Source organism: Drosophila arizonae, chromosome 3 (assembly GCF_054131065.1).
Source record: "Drosophila arizonae isolate 15081-1271.41 chromosome 3, UAZ_ARI_1.0, whole genome shotgun sequence".
NCBI lineage: Eukaryota > Metazoa > Arthropoda > Insecta > Diptera > Drosophilidae > Drosophila > Drosophila arizonae.
In genome coordinates this window covers 10232335-10254556 of record NC_142923.1, presented here as the reverse complement: position 1 = coordinate 10254556, position 22222 = coordinate 10232335, and the positions used below count along the sequence as shown (strand labels likewise).

General features: G+C 36.8%; 1 protein-coding gene across 1 annotated transcript in view; it reads left to right on the top strand.

Moving 5' to 3' along the window:
* Positions 1-1263: 1263 nt before the first annotated feature.
* The window catches only part of MESR3 (misexpression suppressor of ras 3), a 53007-nt gene continuing 32048 nt past the window's right edge, over positions 1264-22222 (top strand). Inside the window, exons 1-2 of the mRNA XM_018003067.2 lie at positions 1264-1830; positions 19669-19719. The gene's annotated coding sequence lies outside the window, so the exon portion shown is untranslated. The remainder of the gene's footprint in view (positions 1831-19668; positions 19720-22222) is intronic.

Sequence of the window (22222 nt, the reverse complement as noted above, 5' to 3'; positions counted from 1 at the left end):
AGTAATGAACTCAAAACAAGAATATTCTCCTATACTTAATTTGTTAAATAAAAATATATAAGAAGATATTGATGTGATTGGAAATAAAGCCTAAAATATGAAATAATAATACAGTACATATAATAATAATACAGTATTTTTATTTTTATACCCTGAACCCATTGAAAATGGGAAATCAGGGTATAATGGTTTTGTTGAAATGTATGTAACAGGCAGAAGGAGGCGTGGCAGACCCCACAAAGTATATATATTCTTGATCAGGGTGACGAGCTGAGTTGATTTGGCCCTGTCCGTCTGTCTGTCTGTCCGTCTGTCCGTCTGTCCGTCTGTCCGTCTGTCCGTATGTTTGAACGCGTCGATTTCCGAAGATATAAGAGCTAGAGACTTCAAATTTTTTGTAAAATGTTCGTAATTACAGCGCGGATATCGAGTTTATCATTAAAATTCGATAACTCATCCCGATCTTTTTTTATCGATAAAAAACCTTATCGAAAACCAGTTATAAAATTATATCTTCTACACCTTTATTGCTAGAGTCTCCAAATTTTTAATGTATGCTTATATGCAATTTATACAATTTCGGTTTTTGTTAAAATTTACCCCCCACCTCTAAATTCACCCCCTCACCCTCACTTTTGTAAAACGCGTATTTCAAATACTAGAGACTTGTGCTTTGGCAATTACATGCATATTCATGTTATAATCATAATCTGAAAGTTTCATGAAGATCGTACGTCCACAAAAAAAGTTATTAAACAATTAAGTTCTCATAGTAAGCGCAGACTGCAGCCCATGCGTGTTTATGCGTGGGTGCTTGTATGTGTATGTGTTTGTGTATGTGTGTGTGTTTCTTGTGTAAGCTGAAAGACGCAAAAAATTATTGAAATAGCTAGCACTCCAAGGGTTCAGGGGATCTCGTAGTCGAGCAGTCTCGACTAGAGCTTTCTTACTTGTTTTATTTATATATACATATATATATATATATATATATATATATATACATATATATATATATATATATATATATATATATATATATATATATATATGTATATATATATATATATATATATATATATATATATATATATATATATATATATATATTTAATTTCTTCTAAAATACTCAACCCCTACATCGCCGTCCATGCGCGCATTGGAACCGCTCAAACGAGTTGCGGCTCGATGTGGTTCGGTTTGACATGCAACCGCAACAGCAACAGCCGTGAAAACACAACACAACAATTTTCGGCTTTCATTCGGTTTTGGATGTTCGCGCTGTGCGTTTCGTTGCGGCTGCTGCGTGTTTTAACGGAAATACCAAATAAAATAACGAAAGAATACGTTCAAATTTTAAGCTGTTTTTAAAAATGCGCTAACAGAACAACAACAATATTTATTAATGAAATATTAAAATAGATTTGAAAAGAAACAAAAATTTGTCGAGTGGAAAAAAATCGTTAAAAAATTATTCGCTTTAATTATTAACGCTGAATACGCCGCTTTAAATACGCGGTAAATTTTGCATTTAATCTTGCGTAACTTAAAAGATATTTTTTATAATACGAAGTTAATTAATAGCGCCTTTATAACGCTCGGTGTGGCTAGACTTCATTAATAGCTGCTATCTCTCTCCCTCTCACTCTGTGCGTGAGTGTGTGTGTGTGGGTGTGTGCGCGTAAAGGTGTGTGTGCCGCGCCTTGCGTCTGGCACAATTTTCATTATCAGACGCTAAAAGGATTACGAACCCGTTCATCTCCATCTTCAGCAGCAGCAGCAGCAGCATCCTTGCTTTCCGCTTAGCCAAATATTTGCGAGCATCCGCAAACGGTAAGTTGATGCCCCTTGACCAGCTACCCGGCACCGCCCCCCATTCATCTAGAACCCGTCTGAACCTGCTGCTTTATGTGTTAGCTTTCACGCCTACCTCATAGGTCCTATTGGACCTTCCCCCCCGCACACACAGCAAAATGTTTTATATTCGCGCACTGTTTAAAAGGGTTATGTCTGCCTCTGTCCCTGGCCCTGTGCCCATCCTCCCAGCTCCACCCACAGACCCTCCGGCAGCCGGGTCAACCAAGTGTTGGCCGCATTGTTAGCTTAAACTGTGCTTTGTGCCATAACTCGAAGCCTGCCCCCCAAAACTTGCGCAATAAAATGAAATTGTTTTGAATTATTGAGATCCGAGACTTGGGAGCCTTGTTTTTTTTTTTTTTTTTTTTTTTTTTTTTTTTGTTCTCATACCCTGTAAATGTGGCCGGCAAAAATAAAAAATCTGGAAACAACTTTGATTCCATAGGGTATTTATTCTATCACATTGGTCTTACAGCTTAGTCGAATCATATTTTGAAGACGGTTAAGAAATATGTATATCTACTTGAAAATAACACAAAAATAATTTGGTTTTAAATATTTCTTGTGTAATAATTTACAGGGCACCTTGAATTCGGTCATGCACCTGCTTAATATAATTTATTTTTTGGCGCTTTTACGGTCAGCAAAGAGTTTTCATTGTCGGGTTTCAACTTGGGTTCCACCACACATATGGAGAGTTTCAGGACTCGAATAGGTGTCTGGGGCATTAACAGTTAACATGTTGCGGTTTTTGATTGCTCCAAAATGCTGCTCGCTCTACACTTTTTTTTATATTTTTATTCATTTTGGCATTCGCACAAAAAAGGTTGAAAAGGTTCGACATTTTTATGCACTGCGAAACAGTTTGCGAAAATTGGATATGGTGCGGAAAGTTTATTGTCTGGAGCTGAGCTTATCCATATATACATATATAAATATATGTAGAGAAAGAGACAGATGGAGAGTGGGAGAGAGAGCTTCTGCTTAATCCATTCGAGTTTGATAACAACTGTTTTATGGTCCGGGGTCAATGGACAGACATCGCTTCTGACATTCAAAGATACAAAAAGAATGTATTGGATAATTCAACGGCTTTGGCTAACGCTTATATGTATAATAATAAAACTTGCATTCTATTAGAACACAAATATACATGTCAAGTTTTATTTAACAAATTTCTTTTAAGAGTTAATCAAAACAGAAGATTCATTGTGAGTTTTTCTCATATGAAATTTAATTTTAATCTTTTGTAGAATTTCTATTATAAACATAAACGATAATGTGTTAGAACTAGGCTAATATATTCTTTTCTTCATAGTTCACAGTTCTGTTAGGAATTTACAAATATTTGTATCAGCATTTTATTATCTTCACGCTTGTTGTTGTCTTTTGTATTCCTCTTTTATTAATTTTTTCTATGGTCTAAAAGTGTCTTTTTCATAAGACGGTACTTAAACAATTTTATTAATTAAATCAATAATAAGAATAATAATGGTTTTAATATTACTTAATGTATCTTGCCTGTAGCCAATCTTAAATTCAATTTAGCCATTTTCATGCAACCTTGGCCACAATCAATAGCAAACAGATTGAGCAATCTATCTACCTGCGTTATTGATAGCTGCGTTTCATTACAGAATCGAATCGAATCGAATCGAATTCAATCAAATTGAATTTACTGGCCTCATGCTCGCGGTCAATTCTCAGCAGGTCGATTACACTTGGCATTCCCTGCCCATTTGATGAGCGGCTAATTAATTTCTATTCAAATATATACATAGATGTATTCGACATACATATATATTCATATATATCTACAGGCAAACTTCCTTAAAACGGCCAATATAAATGCCATTGCTTGTGGAGGTTTTTATTTGTATTTGCGGTCTGTTTTATTGTAATCTTTTATGGTGCAGTCCAATGTTTTGCCTCAACTCTCATAACTGCCGACCTATATATATGTTTGTGTATATATATGTGTACATTCTTGTGGTAGAAGCGAGCTTTATAGCGCCTAAAAGTGAACAGCACTTGCTGTCCACTTTCCATTTCATTGTCTCGTTCGCTTATCGCAGTCGTTGCTTTTGGCCTAAGCATTTTTATGTCTGTTTTGCTTTGTCTCTTTCCTTTACTTTTGTGAATACCCTGTATTCCGTGTCAATGGGAATAACTGGGTATTATGTCAGACTCATAATAATTTTTCTGTCTTAATTCTGTTTATTTCGGCAGAACTTAACAAGTCTCAAAGTGAAACTTTCAATTCGAAGACATCTCATTTCATTTTACTTAAATATTATCAATATTTTGACAGTATCTATAAAGCATTGACACATTGATTTTCTTTTTCCAGAGATAAAACTCAGGTGAATAATAACACGATTGTGTGCAATGAGTGTTGGTGTCTACTTACAGGGTATGTGTCAAGCAAGCCTTCCAGTTGATGTTGCTCCTACTTGAAGCTATGTTAGTCTGTGTGTGAATAGGCTTAAGGATGCTCGCGCTGGCTGGTGCTTTGCTTGGGGTCTGGGATAATCATCAGCATGCGCGGCCATGTTCTCAAGTTCGTCGTCGTTTCAAGTTCAGCGAAAGTGAAACGTGTCGGGTATTTGGTTTTGGTTTTAGTGTTGGGGATAGGTTTTAGCTGAATAGGCTTAACGGTAGCGACGGGGCCAATGTCGGGGGGAGCTATAAAAATAAAAATTGTTTGTGCCGAGTGGAAAGTTCGTTTGGTAATTTGAATTGAGTTGCAGTCACAGTCACAGTCACAGTGACATTCACAGTTACGCTACGACACACACACGGACACACACACACATACACAACAAAGGCAAACGACAAAGTTTCCAAGACCCGTCACAACACATAAAGCGATAAGATGCCAAGCAGTAGGCTCGAATTATGTTTGACATTTTCAGCCAGATTGGTTTTTATTTAAATTAGTTTCGAATACATGTTGTAGGCCTAGAATACCAGCTACCCAGCCCCAATCCCCGGCTCATGCTCCCTATATGCTCGCTGAAGTGTAAAAATAAGTTTAGAAAAAAAAAAAAAAACGAACAGAAAATAAGCAAAACAAATTGATTTGTGTTTTTTATTTCGCTTTCTGCTGAGACTTGCGAAAAAGTTTCGAAATAGAGTATAAATAAAGTGTATTAAAATGAAGTTAAAAGAACTTCATATTGGTATATTAAATTATGTGTATATAAATTGCCACGAGAAACAAGAAAGTAAACTCAAAAAAACAGTGTAAAGTCTTATAAATATACTATATGTAAAATATAATATAATATTTTAAATTTAATAAATTATTATATGTATATTATATACTAAATATAAGTATTACTACTTTCAATAATACCTCGATCGAACTGAAAATGTGTATTTATATGCTAAGAGTACCTTATTTATTTATGTAAGGGTATCCGAATAGAGGCTATTATCGTTGTTTTTTCCTGTTTTTATTTATTTTTCATTTTCATGTCCAACTGCTGCCTCAGCTGTTGTTCATGAGCTTTGATTGAGTTCCTTGAAAGTTTGCCAGCTATATGATATGCCATAAAAATAATAAGCAAAATCAGTTTCAGTTGCCGACTCTGAGTCTCGGATTTCAGCGCGGTCTCTCGATGACAAATTACAAATAATCGCTTGTTTGCAATTGAAAATATCAATACTGAAGGCTGTAGAGCATTTCGTTTTTATTTCATTTATTTTTATTTTTTTTTTAATTTATTTATTGTTTTTAAATATATTCTCAAGCGGAACGAGTGTGCAGTGAGCTTAGGCTGTATTCGATTTTATTTTAACTTTTTCCTTTTAGTTATTTACTGCACAAGTTGTCGCTAAATGAAATGCAAATAATTGTTCAGCAAGTGTTGCGCCACAAACTGTATAAATATGTTTAAAATAAATTTCGTATTTGCTCAAGTGTCGCTATTGTTGACAATTGTAGGATCCACAGCAGAATAAAATGCCGGCTTTTGCCCTAGATTAAGTAACCTCGCTGACTAAAGCTCTCTGTATCTTAAGGGCGCTCGAACCCAATATGCCCCATTCACACCGTGCAAACAGAGTATGATAATGCTTAAATTTAAATCTGTCCAGCACTTTAGATAAATCTGCAAATTACCCTCCATTTGGTGTGAAGATCATGAACAATGTAAATGCCTCACAAAGTTGGGAGTCTGCTTCCTATATTAACATCTCTATATAAATAGCTTCACATCAACTGAGCTGTCACTCTGGCTTAGCAAATGGCTCAAGAGTGCCACATCATTAATGGACATTTGTTTGGTCAACACCTGAGACGGAGGCGCCACTTGGCCGATAAAGTATTTATTTATTTCCTTTAACTTTAGCTTGCGCAACAATCAATCTCATTGACAACGAACACCCAACAAAAATATTATTAATGTTGTTGTTTTTGCTGTTGTTGTTGGGTCTTCGACTGTGCCTTGATAGCTTCATTGGCAGCTCTTGTCATATGCATAACATTTCATTGGGGCTTCGCTTTTCCACTGCCTTTACCCAATGTTAATTTTGATAAATGATACATCTTATATTTTCCGCTTCGCTGTGGTTCATCCACTGATGAGTTCGTTTTTGTTGTCGTTGACAGGAATTGTCTGTGGGAATATGGAAAATCGTAGACTTGGTTGAGGAGTGCTTGTAAGCGGAGATTGATTTTTATAACTCTACTTTAAATAATGTAGCTTGATTTTTGGCCCTTAAGACTTTCTGAAAAAATAATTCTATTTCTTTCAGAACTCATCTTTAAGCTGCACTCTCAATTTACAAGTAGCAGGTAGAGCCCATTGCTGACTGAAAGTTTTCACAAAGTTTTTTTGCCGCTCTGCAGAGAGGCGGGAAATTCTCTTTCAAGCGTAAGCCAACACCAAAACAAAGCACTTTGTCACTTTGGTCAACAGAGCTGAGTGCGAAAGTTGGACAATGGCAGCAATCGCGGACAATTCGCCTTTTTAGGGCCACTTTCAGCTACTTTTTGTTGTTTTGCGTCAAATGAGGAATGAAAAGTCTGAGTGTCGCCGGCGGCTGCTTCAGCTGTGAGTTGAAGGCACTGCAGTTGCATAATTAGCTGAAGTGGGCCGCAGGATATGGCGCATTTTATCTCTTAATGAGCCTTGGCATGGCCGGAGGCGCAGCTTAAATGAAAATATGGAACTAACTGCTTGCAAATGGCCTTGCATAATATTATTTAAATATGGAAACTGCATTCTGATGCAGCTCATCTGGCGTTAGGCACGTGCCGGCCTGACCCAATTTAGCTTGATGCAGCTGCATAACAATGGCTAGAACGACGAAAACCGCGCCCCGAATATAGAAATTGCAACCCTCTTTCTCAGCGCCTTCTCGTAAGCCAAATACTCAACTCTACCCACCTATCTCTCTTTCTCTTTATCTATCTGTTTCTCACTCACTCTATATCTTTCTCTTTCTATTTTTTGCCACTTGTGCCTTCTTCTGACATTATTTGGATTGAATGGGATTGTCTGTTTCAAGGGTGTTTTTAGATATGGCTGACAAAAAAAAAAAAAAAAAAAAAACGAAATAAAAAATGTGGGTCAACGCTGCGTATGAGTATTTTGGTGTGCGTCGACAATGTTGAAAACAGAGCTTATAAAATTGATTAAAGTACGGCAAAGAAAATGTCAAATATAAACTGAAATAATCGAAAAGAATACCTAAATACACTAACAGAAAATATGCAAACTTAATGTAACTTAAAATGTAAATTAAAATAAAAAATAAAAAAAATACTATAACTCTAAAATAGAAAAATGAAAGCAATTGTAAATATTTTACAAAAATAATAAATATATAAATATATAAAAAATATAATACAAATTTTTAGATTAGTGAACGATATTTCTTTGTTTTAAGCTAGTATGTAGAATAGACCCAATAAGACCCAGACTGGGATGCAAAAGCCAGCTGAAGGGTAAGGCCAGGCAAGAAGCTCAATAACAGCGGCAACATATCAACAACGACGACAACAGCAACGACAACAACAATGACAATAGTAATAACAAGCGCCCGTGGCAAACGTGTGACATGCACGTGCGTTATATTCATCATACGCCATGGAGACGCACCCTGGAAACAAACAGCCCCCGTCTCGTTCTACCTGCAGACATGTAGCTCAATGGGGGGTTGGTGCGTGGCCAATTATGAATTTGTCTCTATTTGTTTGTCACGCGAACAACAGGGCAACAGGGCAACAACAACAACGACAATAACAAGACCAGCGAAACATGATAAAAAACATCTGCATAAAAGTTTCACTTGTATCTATCTATCTACAGCAGTTTTTATCTTGCAGATACTTGGCTTGCACTTGCCGTTGCTTTGCAGCAAAACTTTTTATTGTTGTTGCCCCAAAAACTTTGGCACACACCCGACTGAATACACAGACAGACAAACAGCCACGAGAACAATTGGGCACGTGTTGACACTAAGTCACCTCTGCGCAGTCAAAGTTTCGTCTAAGCAATTTTTGGAGAAAAAGGATTTTAAACGATTTTTAATTAAATTTATGAGGACAGCTGCCATTAAGAACTTTTAACTCACAGCTGCAAAATCAAAGCAACAATAACAACAACAGCAAGAGCAACAACTAATATAAGAACCGTAAGCTTTTTACCGCTCGATGATAAAACTCGGGCAGAGGGCCAAACTATAAAGCAGAAGACAAAGTGTCAAAATCTACAAAAGAAAAACAACAATCACAATAACAACAAAAAACTGACTCATGTAGAACAGACATAAATAAAAGCGAAAAATACGAACTCGAACCCGTAACCGAGTCGAACCTCAGCCATAGCCCCACACTCACCTGTCGCAACAAATTGCTTAGAATTAATCATAATAAATTTTTTTTTGTTTATTTAAATATATCTTATGCATACATATAAATAGAAATCGCATTATCGAAGTATATAAATTTAAATTCAAATTCATCGCTATCTCCTTACGATTGTATGACCTCATCTATTGTCAGGAATTAATCGAAGTCCGAACTCGGAAATATCATTAACAAAATTCCATTATTTTTTTTTCCTTTATCTCGATTGGTTTTTAGAGAACTGCTATTGCTCATAACAATATTGGGGACAGTGTTTAGATAGCGTATCTAAGATAAACACACACTCAGACATACACACACAAACACTCACACTGATATAGCGTTCCGTTCCATTCATTGGTATAAAATATTTCTTTGTTGACTCTTTAACTGTTCCATTGCTGATAAAGCACTTTACCGGCTCTCTGCTTTACCACCTATTATAGTGGAATGATATAAGAAGCGTAATAATTTATGAGGTCAGTTATTTGGTAATTGAAAAAATGTGCTGGAAGTGGGTCCTATTAAGAGGCAAGAGCTTAGGGCTTAGATTAAACGGTTCGGTACGAGGCGATTGGTCTAGACCTTTGACAAATATGTGGCTATCATGAAGATTGGACTGGAATGAATCATGATCGGATTTGCGATGAAGATATACTGATTTCAGGTGAACTGGTTTTTTGAAAATGTATGTCATGTCTCAGGCAAAAGTTTCTTCAATATAGGAAGTAGTTCATAAGAACTAGCTCACTGCAATTTTATAAATCTTTGCTCTATGCAATATGTAGACAAAATATAAGAAGATATTATGGACTAGTTCAACGAACAAGTTCATTTCTCACTATATAATTAAATGTGTTTGTTCATATGTTTTATTATATATGAATAAAATTATAACTGTATTCGGATTTGAACCTAATGAACTAGTTCTCTTCTGACTCTGACTCTGTCGTAATATCAAATATAATATGAACATATAAATTAAATTTAAAATAATTTAAAATAAGCCCTTTTTTTAAAAAAGAAAATACATTTAAAAAACATAATAAAATATTTCCACTTCACTAAATGAACTAGTTCACGTATTCGTTTATTACGAAATCATTTTTGATTACCATAAAAAAAAAAAACAAAAAAAACAAAAACAAAAAAAAACACAGAAACAAAATGTTATACTAGACTTGTTACTCGCTAATGCTCCAATTTACATTTAAGGCAATCATTGCCCAACTTATGGACTTAACTTTTCTTTCTTTACTGGCTTATATTTTGACAGCTCGCTATGTGCTTCATATGGCGGGCTGCCGACACATTTTAGTTGTACGTCGATTGACTTGCATAATCCTACGATATTTCTCATGCAGTTTTGCTGCTGCTCCATTGTCTCTGTCATTATTAATCCAATTAGCAGCAAAGAACATGGCACACTCCGGGCCAGGCACAGCAGGCCAAGGCACTCTCTCACTTGTGCATTGCACAACATTCACTACACACACAAACACATAGGCACACTCATATGGCTACTCTTGAGTGTGTGTTTGTGTAGCAAAACGTGCAGCTAGCAAATTGGGTCAGCCAATGCACGAGACCGTATTGCAAATGTGAATCAGTCGATTCTTCACTGCGGTCACTGCTAATGCTTCTCTACTGTCCGTTCGTTCATCAGTCTGTTCTCTCTCTCTGTCTTTCCTCCTCTATTTTAAGCGGCTTAGACTCAGCTACTTAACGTCAAACGCTGGGGCGTAGCCATTGATGAATTACGACCATGATGCTGATGCTATAAGCAGCTACTGCCTGGCCACTGCAGCGGTTAAGTGCATTCCGAGTCGGAATTTCCAGCCATGCCCATAAAAAGGTCAAGTTCAGACGTAAATAGCTCGGATCAGCACTTCTGCCAGTTGGTGGTGCTTGTGGTGTTGAGTCGAGTTAAGCGCTTTATAATTGTTTATAAACAGCACTGGAAACACTTGCAAAAAGTTTCAAATTAAGCCAGATTTCCAATGAACAAAGTTACGACAGGGGGAGCGTAAAAGTGTTAGACTACAGAAATACCCTACGAATGCGAAATTATGTAAAAGTACATTTGGATTTGTATAATTAAAATATGTACTAATGGAACAAGATGACCATTCTTTACAGTGCCTTATTTATAAATACCCTGTACTAATGATGTTCTATGTATGAGTCTAAGTCTATCGAAAATCAAAGTACTTTCAGAAAGTCTTTATTTAGAGTTTTTAAATATAAACTTAAAGTTTATTGCTATATACATTTTTATTTGATATTATATAATCTAATTCCTTATCATTTATTTGCTTTCATAATTTAATTTCCAGTCGCAGCTATACAACTTTCTTAATTTTTCAATTCGTAAATTCTCTATTGATTTATTAATATCTGTTATGCGATTACAGATAGTTTTCTTAGATTTACTGTATTTGAACAAGTGGTCTTTTTAATGAGCTCGTTAGACGGGTAATTGTGATAGACTTCAACGGGTTAACCCGCCATTCATTATTCGAGTTGGCTTTATCAATTGTGAACTGATACTGCCATTGTTTTCTAAATTTAAGAATTTCCGTACTAGACTGGGTACAGCTCTAGTGGATTAGCTTGAAGAACTGCGATAGTGAATATACATAAGTTAAATAAAACAAAACTTTTTTTTGTTAATTTTGTTTTCTTGATTGTTGTGTTATGCTAATGAAAACAACAGGGCAAAGAGAAAAATTTCTTTTCCAAATGATAAACTTGAAGTGATGAGGTAACTTCGAGACTTTCGAGAAAAATGTTTCAAACGCTAGTAAATTCTATTAGTTGTTCAACAATTAAAATCGATTTGTTGTCATTCTGTTAGATTGAGACTTCCTACAAAGACAATGTCAAATGTTTATCTTGTCAAGTCAATAAAAAACTGTTCATTTCCATTCAGATAATCTATCCACAATTGTAAACAAAAAAACACATGAGGTCCTCCAATCCTTCAAGTGCATTTGCATTGTGTCACCATTTCTATTCGCACTCAATCAATCTGTCTCCATGTGACAATTGATAACGATTCCCTCTGTTATCCATAGAGAAAATTTGTATTTTCCATTCGTTTTTCTTGTTTGTTTGTTTGTGATCCTTCTGTTGGCTTTTCCACTTCAGTTGAGTTAACCTTTGCGCTTTTGCTAGTGCCTAAGCCGCTTATTCGGGCATTCAGCATTGAAACGTTTGTCCGACAATTTTGAAGAGCGACGCCAACGACAGCAGCTACAACAACAGCAATAACAACTCATGACTAATCGCTTCAAAATGCACTGGACACACACATCCACTCACATACATATATACACACATCTACATTAATCATCAACAGAACAACAAGCACAGCATAAAGATTAAGTATGTGTACTCATGCCCAGATCCAAGATAGCTTTTGACAAAAAAGAAGAAGAAAATAATAAAATACAATTGCGGTTTATACTAAGAAAAAGCAGAGAACTTCGAGCTGCCGACCATGAAATACCCTTTATAATGATATATGACAGGTATATGATATGATATGAAGGCAAATAGTGCTTAGTTTGAAGAAATTTTATCGGGTTGATATACATACTCACAGATATATGCAAAGTTTAGTATACCCCATTCGTTGAGGGTATAGAAATATGAAAGATATGCATAGTTTATGAAGCCAACAATACATTCCTGCACATCTGAGTGTTGATATGCAAGGGTGTGAGTGTGGTTTGTAAGCACAGCATTGATTGAAGCTCACTCACACACACACACACACACACACATGCAGATTTGCATAAGTTGTTGAACTTTAGATGAACGCTTGACTCAACGAGTTTTCAAGTATCATCTATGGGGTCCATTGCCAGAGATAGTTTGAAGAGAGTGACAGAGGCTCGAGGCAAAATTACGCTTGAGCAGCTTGGAGAAAGAGCTGCTACGCATTTCACTGCGTTACTTTTTGTCAATTTTAATTTACTTCGAGCCCCGAGGCCGATGGCTTAATTCAAGTGGTGCCAAGTGGTGCCCAAATTGTGTGCCATTGGGTGCCAGGCCAATACCGAAGTCAAAGCCAAAGCCAAAGCCAAATGGCAAATAGAGGCCCCAACCTGGCGGTTGAGGTTGCTGGAGGTTGAGTTTCTCGGTTTTTCAGTTTTGATTTGCATAAATTGCCAATGGGCGTCAATATTTTGGCTGCCCGCCCAACTGAAAAGCCACAGAACTTGTTGAAAAACTCTAAATTGCAAATTGCAGCTACCTGTTGGAGGCGTGGCCTGATACGATTTTGCCAAAGCTAAAAATAAGCCAGAAGAAAAACAGAGAAACGGATATCGTTGCCATGCAGAAATCTTAACACCCTTTATCAACTGACAGTATGCTGCGGGTAAAAAAAGATCTGATCTAATGTGGTCTGTATATAGAAAATTCTTAAATTATTACCACGTTAGCTATAGTAAATAAAACTTGGTCTCTAGTATGAAAATTGTATGACAATAACTGAAGTACCCCTCGAAAAGAGTATACAGAAATAAATTTTTGTTACAGTTATTTGCTGTGCGGCGCGTGTTTTACGTGACATTCGGCTAAAGTTGAGCCAAAAAATGAAATAAATGGAAAAATTTGCAATTTCTGTCTTACCGAGTGCGAACTGTGGAACGGGCTGTGCAATCGAACTGATTGAGCTGCGGTTCAAAAGGTTATTAAAATCAACATCGTATAAATTTTTTGTTGAATTGCTTTTCAGGCAGTTAGCTGATTAAGCTGAACTAGCTGTAAGCAACAAGCTCAATTGATGATGTAAGGCTCGAACGAACGGCCTAATGTGGCTGTCTATTATATGAGCTTTATATTATTTACTTAAGTATATAAGCTTAGTGTTATAATTCTACATATACTCTATATATTAAAAAAAAAATATTTCTTAATAAATGAATGAAAACAGCGAATTCATAAATATCTTTAATTATATATTGTATTTTATATATAATTATAAAGTAGGAAATATATATACCTTTGCAGTAATCAGTAAATTATTCATACCATTGGATCACACAATTATTGTTAGTTAGTTATACCCCTTATACCAACCATAAACTAGAGCATAATAACTTCGACTCAGTGTAAGTCGACTAGTAGGAAACAGACTTTTCACTTTAGTCAACAATTTGGAGGCTGCGCTCTGTTCACTCGACTCTGTTGACGCTGATAAGCTTTAACAACAACAACAACACACATAAGGAGCGAAAAAAAAGAACACAAATTCGGAACGTAAACACAAACGACATTATCATAATTGCTTATGCTTCATTACATATTTGCCCGTCTGGTACGGTGCTGGCAGAGCGGCGTACCATGCACCGACTAGCCAGACTTAAAGCTGGAGGGCAATCCGAGGTCTGTTTTGCCCGACTCTCAGCATAATCATTGTATAAACAAACTGATAAAACAAAAGCCGCATAAATAAGCGCAAATATTTGTTAATATTTTCATGGGCCCACAGAGAGCCAAGTGCACAGATATGGATAAAGATCAAGAAAGAGTCAGGCAAACAACACGTCGAGAACGTGCTGACTACTGAGATACTCTCGTTATGCCTTTAGTTTACTTTTGACCAATTTTATTTAAAATATGATTTGAGTTATGTAAAAGAATTTACTTAATTTTTCAATGCTAACAGGAAATCATGTTTGAGCTGTACACACACCTGTACTATACCCCTTTCTGCACAGCGTACAGGGTATTAAACTACAAACTAAAACCAAAGCTCAGACCTCAGACCATTGAGACAGTGATCAGGTTTTTTCTCTTGATATTTTTTTTTCTGGGCCCGGTCAGGCTAACGGTATTGTGTGAGGCTCTTTGGTCTTTGTGTGCCACAAACGCGGCCGCCGAGCCACAGCTGGGGCACAGTTACAGCACGCCCAAAAAGGGCATGTCTTCCATGTGGCCACAAGTCCAGACAAAGGCATCCATCGACATGGCCATCGCCATGTGGATCCGCTCGCAGTTGTTGTTGTTGTTGTTACTGTTGCCGTTGCTGTTATTTGGTCGCATTCGCATACGCGTCCGCCCGTGACTTGGCGATTTTATTTTCGCTCCATTTGTGGCCATAAATATTCAGTCAAGTGTCATCCAGACATGGCATGTGTAGTGGAGTTTGAAATGAAATAGAGTTGCAGTCGAGGCGAGGGCGAAGGCGCAGACGGACGCCGGAACTGTGATACATTCAAGTCGCGCATATGAGCCGGCTTACAGCCAGTTAAGTCACTTCTGTGGTCGCGACCAAGTGGCCCGGGCCCAGACCCAGACTCCAAAACCAAAATCCCAACAAAAAACCCCCAACTGCCGAGCATCTGCCAATTGCGGTAAAGATAATTTTTTTACTCTCTTTTAACATTGCGGGTAAAAAAAATAAAGAGTTGAGACTGTGTTTTATGGCTAGCGCATAAAAATCGAGACAGTTTGGGTCGTCTATGGAGTATATATGGTGTTGGCAAAGCCATTCCGAAGTGCATGTAATGGGCGAAGTCAAACGACCACGTTAACTGCCATGTGGGAGGCTGTTGGAGTTATGAAGAATGGCCGTTGCGCCGGATCAAACATACAACACAAATGCCATAATCTTCCATATAATTGTGAACGAACAGTTAATGGCAGATATTTTGGTCATATTGTGCATAAATTATAGCTGAGTTCTACAGTGTGTTAGATAATGGCATTAGAATAACTTAATTAGCCAAATTAGTTAGTCAATCGAACGAAACTAAGTGGCAAGTCGAGAAACTTTGATGAGTATTCATTCTTTGTTCTGTTTCAATAATAATAATATAATAGTTATATTAGAAGATATTAGATATTTTACGCATTTTGATATAGTTTCAACAGATTTCAGCAGCAATTAATATAATGTGTGGAACAACTCACATGAAAAAGCTGCAAGTAACTCTCTGTAACTCTTTGAGTGGCCCTCGTTGCAGACTACACTTGTAGGACATTCACACGGAAGTGAAATGCATATCATAAAGTATTCAGGCGCGCGGCCTAATGCAGCATTTGTCCTTCCAACGGAAGTGCCAGGATTAACTGGGCACTTGAACACGATTAAAATGGAAGTAAAGTAGCTGGCGGCCACTTCAGCAGCCTCTCTCTCCCCCTCTCTCCCTTGGAGGCTGGGGAGGTGAATGAGAGCACTTCCGCATATGGATGATTATCAGTTGAGTCAGTGGCTGCAGCAGCTGCTTCTAATCACGATTTGTTATCACTGAATGCCCATCAATCAGTTGGGCTTTGCAGATAACTTGCTATCTATGTGTCTATCAGATACGCTGACTGATTCAGCCAGCCTTGAGTCAATCATTCGCACGTGCTTGAGTTAGCATTAACGCTCAATTTGGCTAAATGCAATTTGCATACATTTAAGTGGTGATTGCCCAGAGACTCCAAGATCTTACCATACTCAAGTTTTCAAACCTTGCCCCCCTCCACCCACACACACAGAACAGGAGCTCGCTAAAATATTGCCCGGCTTCATTTGTTTTGGTTGGGGTTATTTGGTTTTTTTCAGGGAAATGCACTTGGGTCACGTTTTTGATATTTCATTGAATCAAAACAAATTGCTGCTGCCCGACCGAGGGCCCAGGCTTTAAATAAATAAATAAATGCCCAACAGCCAGGCACAAAATATGTTGTAACGAGCTTCGAGCTGTCCGCTCGTTAGGCAAATGGCAGCCGCCGCTCCGCACCCGCCATCAAATGTATCCAGCTCGTAAAAAATTAGATTAAACATCATAAAAATGTGAGTTGTACTCAATTAGATGGTCAAATAAGCAACTGTTGCCATTGGGGCATATCAAGAGAGTTGCAAATCCTCCAATTGGCTATTCTTAACAGGTTTTGCCTTTATCTAATGCTATTCTAATGCTCTGTGTGGGAGGTGATTAAGAGTATATTGGCATCGAATTGATAGCTACTCAAGTTTGGGCTCTCGGCTGCCGAGATCTCAGAAGACATGCCCACACTTAAGGCTCATTTGTATATATTTATCTTCATGTAAAATGAATACGATCTTAGTTTGTTTTCAATAAAGTATGTTGCAGCCGCTTACACCCGCTTTTTTGCACGCTTCGCCCTGCCTCAGCACTTTGCTAATTGACAATTTTGAAGCAGTTTTTTTTTTGCGCCATAAAAGCGAACTTTTCTAATAGCCCCGAAGTCAGTCATTTGGTCTAAGCCATTAAAAAATTAATTGCCCGCTTCCCCCAGGACGACTAACTCAACGTCGTCGTCGTCGTCGTCTTTGTCTTCGTCTGGCCACGCCCCAAACATCGAGCTAATCCAGCATTTAGAGCGGTGCTAAACGCCTCGTCGTCAGCGGGCTCGACTCTTTTTCCACCAGTTGTTTCCCATCAAATAAGGGCTTGTCTGTTGTCCAAGTTGCCAAAAGCATAACAAGAAAACAGCTAAGACAGCGGTGTTTTGTTTACACCTGATCAGCTCAATGATGCCCTGTAAAAATATTTCAGTAAAATGGCTATTAGAGTGGACCTAGTAAATAGGATCGAAGGAATTGGAGAAGAGTTTTTCTTAATCTCTTCAAAATTTTTGATAAAAATTTAATCTTTAATAGTCTGAAGCTATACCGGTTTGTTTCAAATAAAAACAGTAATATACATTAATACATTATACAAAAAATAAATAATCATTTGTATAGTTTTTTCTTAAAAAAATTTACTTTCCGTACTTACTTCTGCAATGGCGTTGCATCCCTAACAAAACCTGTCTTATAGGGTAGTCAAAACGTTTTGCCACAAGCTTCTAATTTGGTATTATTGCTTCGTTTTGTTATTAGTTGTATTTCATTTTATTTTAGGTTTTTTTCTTTCGAGCTTTTGTCTCGAGTGCTTTTGCCGCTGACCTTTTGTAAACACTTCTCTAATTGTGGCTCTGACAAGCAACAAGCTGAGAGCGAGAGCGAGAACGCGAAACATATGCGAGTGGGAGAGAGAGAGCAAGAAACTCACCGCTTAATTTAGCACAATTTTTTATTTGCTTTGTTTCGTTTTTTGATTTTTGCGCATTTTTTTATTGTTGTTATTTCTTTTCATTTGACTGACTTTGTGTGGGTTGTCGATTGACTGACGCAATCTTCCAATTTTGTGTATTACTTTCCAATTTGATTGCGGACATAATATATAGTATACTACATACTGTATAAATAGTGCCTACATGATATGGCCGAGTGACGTCAACTTGTGCAACGATTAGATTGATAGACGGCTTTTCATACACTCAAATATGCATTATCAATTGTATATATTTTTTTATCTTCCGGCTGCTTGGCACTTCCGGTTGCTAGCAATTGTTTTCGAAATTACAGAATTTCATGTTATTCATTAAGCAAATTAAGTCAAAGGTTTCATTGAACTTGAACGATATGAAGAAGCTGCATATAGCTTCTATGAATCGAAATGTAATACATAACAGCTTTACCATTAAATTGGAATTTATCCCATATTACCAGCTTAGGGTATTCCAACTTCGTCTGTGTGGCACTTCAAGTTCTCTGGGCTTCTTTTTTGTATGCACTTCATTTATGAATGACAAGCTGGTGGCATCATCACTCGCCCGGCAAAAAGCGCAAATGCAAACACTCTGTGCAGTCGCTCAACGGAGTGACAAGACTTCCATAGGGTACTCCACTCATACAATTATTTCTCATTCTACAGCTACTTTGCCGCTGCCTGGCGTTTCGCACACAGTGCGCAAAATTTTAATGAGTTGGAAATTTAATATCAGCCGCGGCAGAGTGCAGATTGCACAGGGGTAACGGGACAACTGAGCGGTGGACTTCGGGCCTGGTAAGGGGGGTCGGAGACTGGGGTAAAGAAAGTTCACTCGAATCTCGACTACAACTGCGGTAGGTCTCGCTCCAAGGCGCACACAATTCAATTTGCTGTGTGTTCTTAAATAATTTAAAATTTGCATTTAATTGAGAGATTAATGAAGGGCCAAGAGGCTAACTGAGCAACTGATTGACGGAGTAACTGACTGAGTGGTTGACTGATTGGATGGCTGAATAACCTTATGGGATTGATTTTCTGGGCCATTGAATAACTGATTGGTTGACTGATTGAATGCTTGGTTGACTGACTGATAACTGAGTGATTAATTGTGTGAGTGACTGTAATGAGGGGATTGGCATAAACAACTGACTGATTGGCGGATTAAATAATTGAAAGTGACTCTAACTAACAAGCTGACTGACTAGCTGATAGATTGTAGGATTCACAAATTGATTCAATGCATTGAATTGACTAGCTGATTCAATAAATGATTGACTGATGAAATGATAACTAATTGATTGACTTTGAGTGTGTATGATTGACGGATGGAGAGAGTCAATGACTGACTGAACCTTTTTTTTTAAGGCGATTACAGTCTGATTGCATCCCTTACGTACTGCGTATTCCTGTCAGCATGATAAACTACTGAAACTGACCGACTGGCAGTCTGATTGATAGCTTGACTGACCAAATGATATACTAACAACCTAAACAGCTCAACTAACTGGTTACGTAGCTCTCAGCGTTGTTTTAAATCAATTTTAATGGATTCTACGTTTTTCCACCAACTCACCTTGAACTTGAGTTCCGTCTCAATTGGCGGCTTCATACAGAAAATGGGAAAAAAGATAACAAAAGCCCCGACTAATTTGTACGTATATATGAACATTATAAATTGTGTATACATGTAGTAAATATACTACCATGTGTGAGTCTCTAGAGCTGTGCAGTCGCTTCCGTTTGTTTGCACAATGCGCAATTTTCTTAGATATGTCGCCGGCAAATGTCGCTTCAATTTAAGTCAGTTTTAGCAATGTGATTTAGATTATAGTATGCATTCAATTTATGCTAATATATGTACGTATTTTTTTCTCTTCTCTCTTTTTTCAGTTTTTGACAACTGCTGAACTTTGTCGGCGAACTTTGTGCGCTTGCGGAAATGTAAGTTCAACACAAATCTTAATTTAACCGTTCCCATTTAACCCAAATCCATGTTCGGCTATTTAATTAAGTGGTGCACAGTTTACGTGACGCAGTAACTGTCGTCATTTTATGTGACAGTCCGACAGTCCCGTCTTATCCATTAAATTATACACGTATCATGCGATCAGCAAGTTTGTGAACTTCCATTTCACGGGCTCTAATAATAATTAGTCTTCACGACGTTGAAACTCTCGTTAAAATCTTGACTGGTGTACACTTCTTGGCCCTCTACCCTCTGCCTTCTGCTCTCCTGCCCTGTCTGCCCCAACCGCTCCTCAGTTTGTGTGGCTTCTAATTGTAGTTAAACTTTCTGACATAATTTATTATGATTTTCGTGCTCTCAACTTTCTTATTGCTGCTGCTGTTGTTGTTTAGGTTTTGCCTGAAAGTTTTTATTCTACCTGCCGGAGTGCCTTCTCGCTTTCTCAAAATTCTGAGAATCTTTAAATTGCATTCTGAATGCCAAAAAAATGAAGCAAAAAGAAATAGCATCAGAAGCAGCAGCAACAACATTTCGGGCTCTTGATTTATTATTTGAATAGCTCAACAGTTTTTTATAATAATGAAATTATTTTGAGCTCTACAGAAATTTATATGCATACCTTAAAAAACTTGAGATCTTTTCGAAGTTGATAAGAATTTATCTGAAAATAAAGATCGTTCTAAACTTCAATATATTAAATTCCAAATAAATATTTTTACTGAGCTAAGTTTGACTTGAATGAAATTCAGAAATTACTTCCGACTTAGCAAACAAGAATGCCAAAACTCACAAAAAGTTTGTAAACACACAATGGAGAGGTCATCAGCTTTACAGTCAGCTTATAATAAAGATTTCACACAGCTCTATGGCACAAAGTTAACATGCAATTTTTGCCTGACAACCAGCCCATTTCACATGCAGTTCCCATTACGAAAAATCGTGTATGCATATATGTATATAAAAAAAAAAAAACATGTACAATCATATTGACGTGTCATCCTAAGGGTTATGTCTGACGTAAGAGATTAAAGATAAGTACTGTTGACTACCTCCATTGCATAACGAGCGAGAACATCTCTATGAAAATAAAATAAAAAATAAATACTAAATGAGTATTCACAAGTGCTTGCATATGAGTGCATGCATAACATGAATGCACTTGTATATAGACAGACTATAATCATTTGCAAATAACTGTAAATGAAGCTTTTAACGTCACATTGAATTGAAATTGAACGATGAGGACTGAGACAGGGCGCGGACGAACGTATGGGTAGAAAGGGTAGAGGCAGAGACTGAGACTCCGAGACCGGGTCTGTGAGATTCTTACGAACTGTGCGACTAGCTCGACTCTCAATCACACACATGTGACCCTGGGCAGTTGGTGGGAACCAAAAAATAAAAAAGTTTTAAATAATAATAATGAAAAGCACTCTTAAGACATACCGAATATTGAATGCCCTTGCACTAAAACGCTTATCTCTAATCAATTGTTTCATAAGATCTCGGGATATTATCGTAAAATAATTGCAATGTAAGAATTATATTGAAGATATAATTATGTAAAAATATATTGTTAAGTTGTTCTATCTTTATATGATCTTGGCTCATCGATAATACAAATGTTGTACATAGGATATTAAATTACTATATCATATATGATATAAGCCGAATAAGGTATGTCCCGAACAGAAAGATAGATTGATAAACAGACTTGATTTTAACAAATCAAGTTTTTATACTGTATTAGAGTCTATTTACTTAATATATCCTGACAAACGCGCAATAGAGTCTAGTCAGGGTATATTAGATCCACATTATGATAAAAGTACTTAAAATAAGTATGTGTAATGCTTATACTGATGCTGCGGCTGCAATCTTTATGAATGCATGTTTTATAACTAAATGTTTTATTGTTTATACTTTGTTGTTCCTGATCTTTTTTACTTCTTTTAGCTGATGTATTTTTAACTATGTTCACATACTAAATAAAATGAGAAAAAAAAATTGTTTTTCACTGACATCATCAAACAAAACGTAATTCATTTTTTATGTGTTAGCCACATAAAAAATCATTTATAAGGTTTTTCAGCTCGCTGCTTTCTGTGTTTAATTTAAGCTCGATGTAATTTATTAAATTTTTATGTTCCACTTTTGTATATTTGTGTGTTTAATGCAAGATTAATTAAAGATTTCATTTTTGATTTATTGTGCTACGATTTTGGGTGGTCCCAAACGGCCGCTCCGCGTTCGGGGCAATGAATGGGCTGCCTTTGTGTTCTGAGTTCTTTGGCATTTTGAAAGTGGCGCAAATTAATTATATTGGGTATAGGCAGATTTATATATAAAATATGCACAAATTGTGTTATTTGTTCCATGTGCATATTTCAATTGAAAGCCATTAATTAATGAGCAAATAAAAACTTTGTTTGCATGCTGCAACACATTAATTTGTTAAGGTTTTTAAATATTTGCATT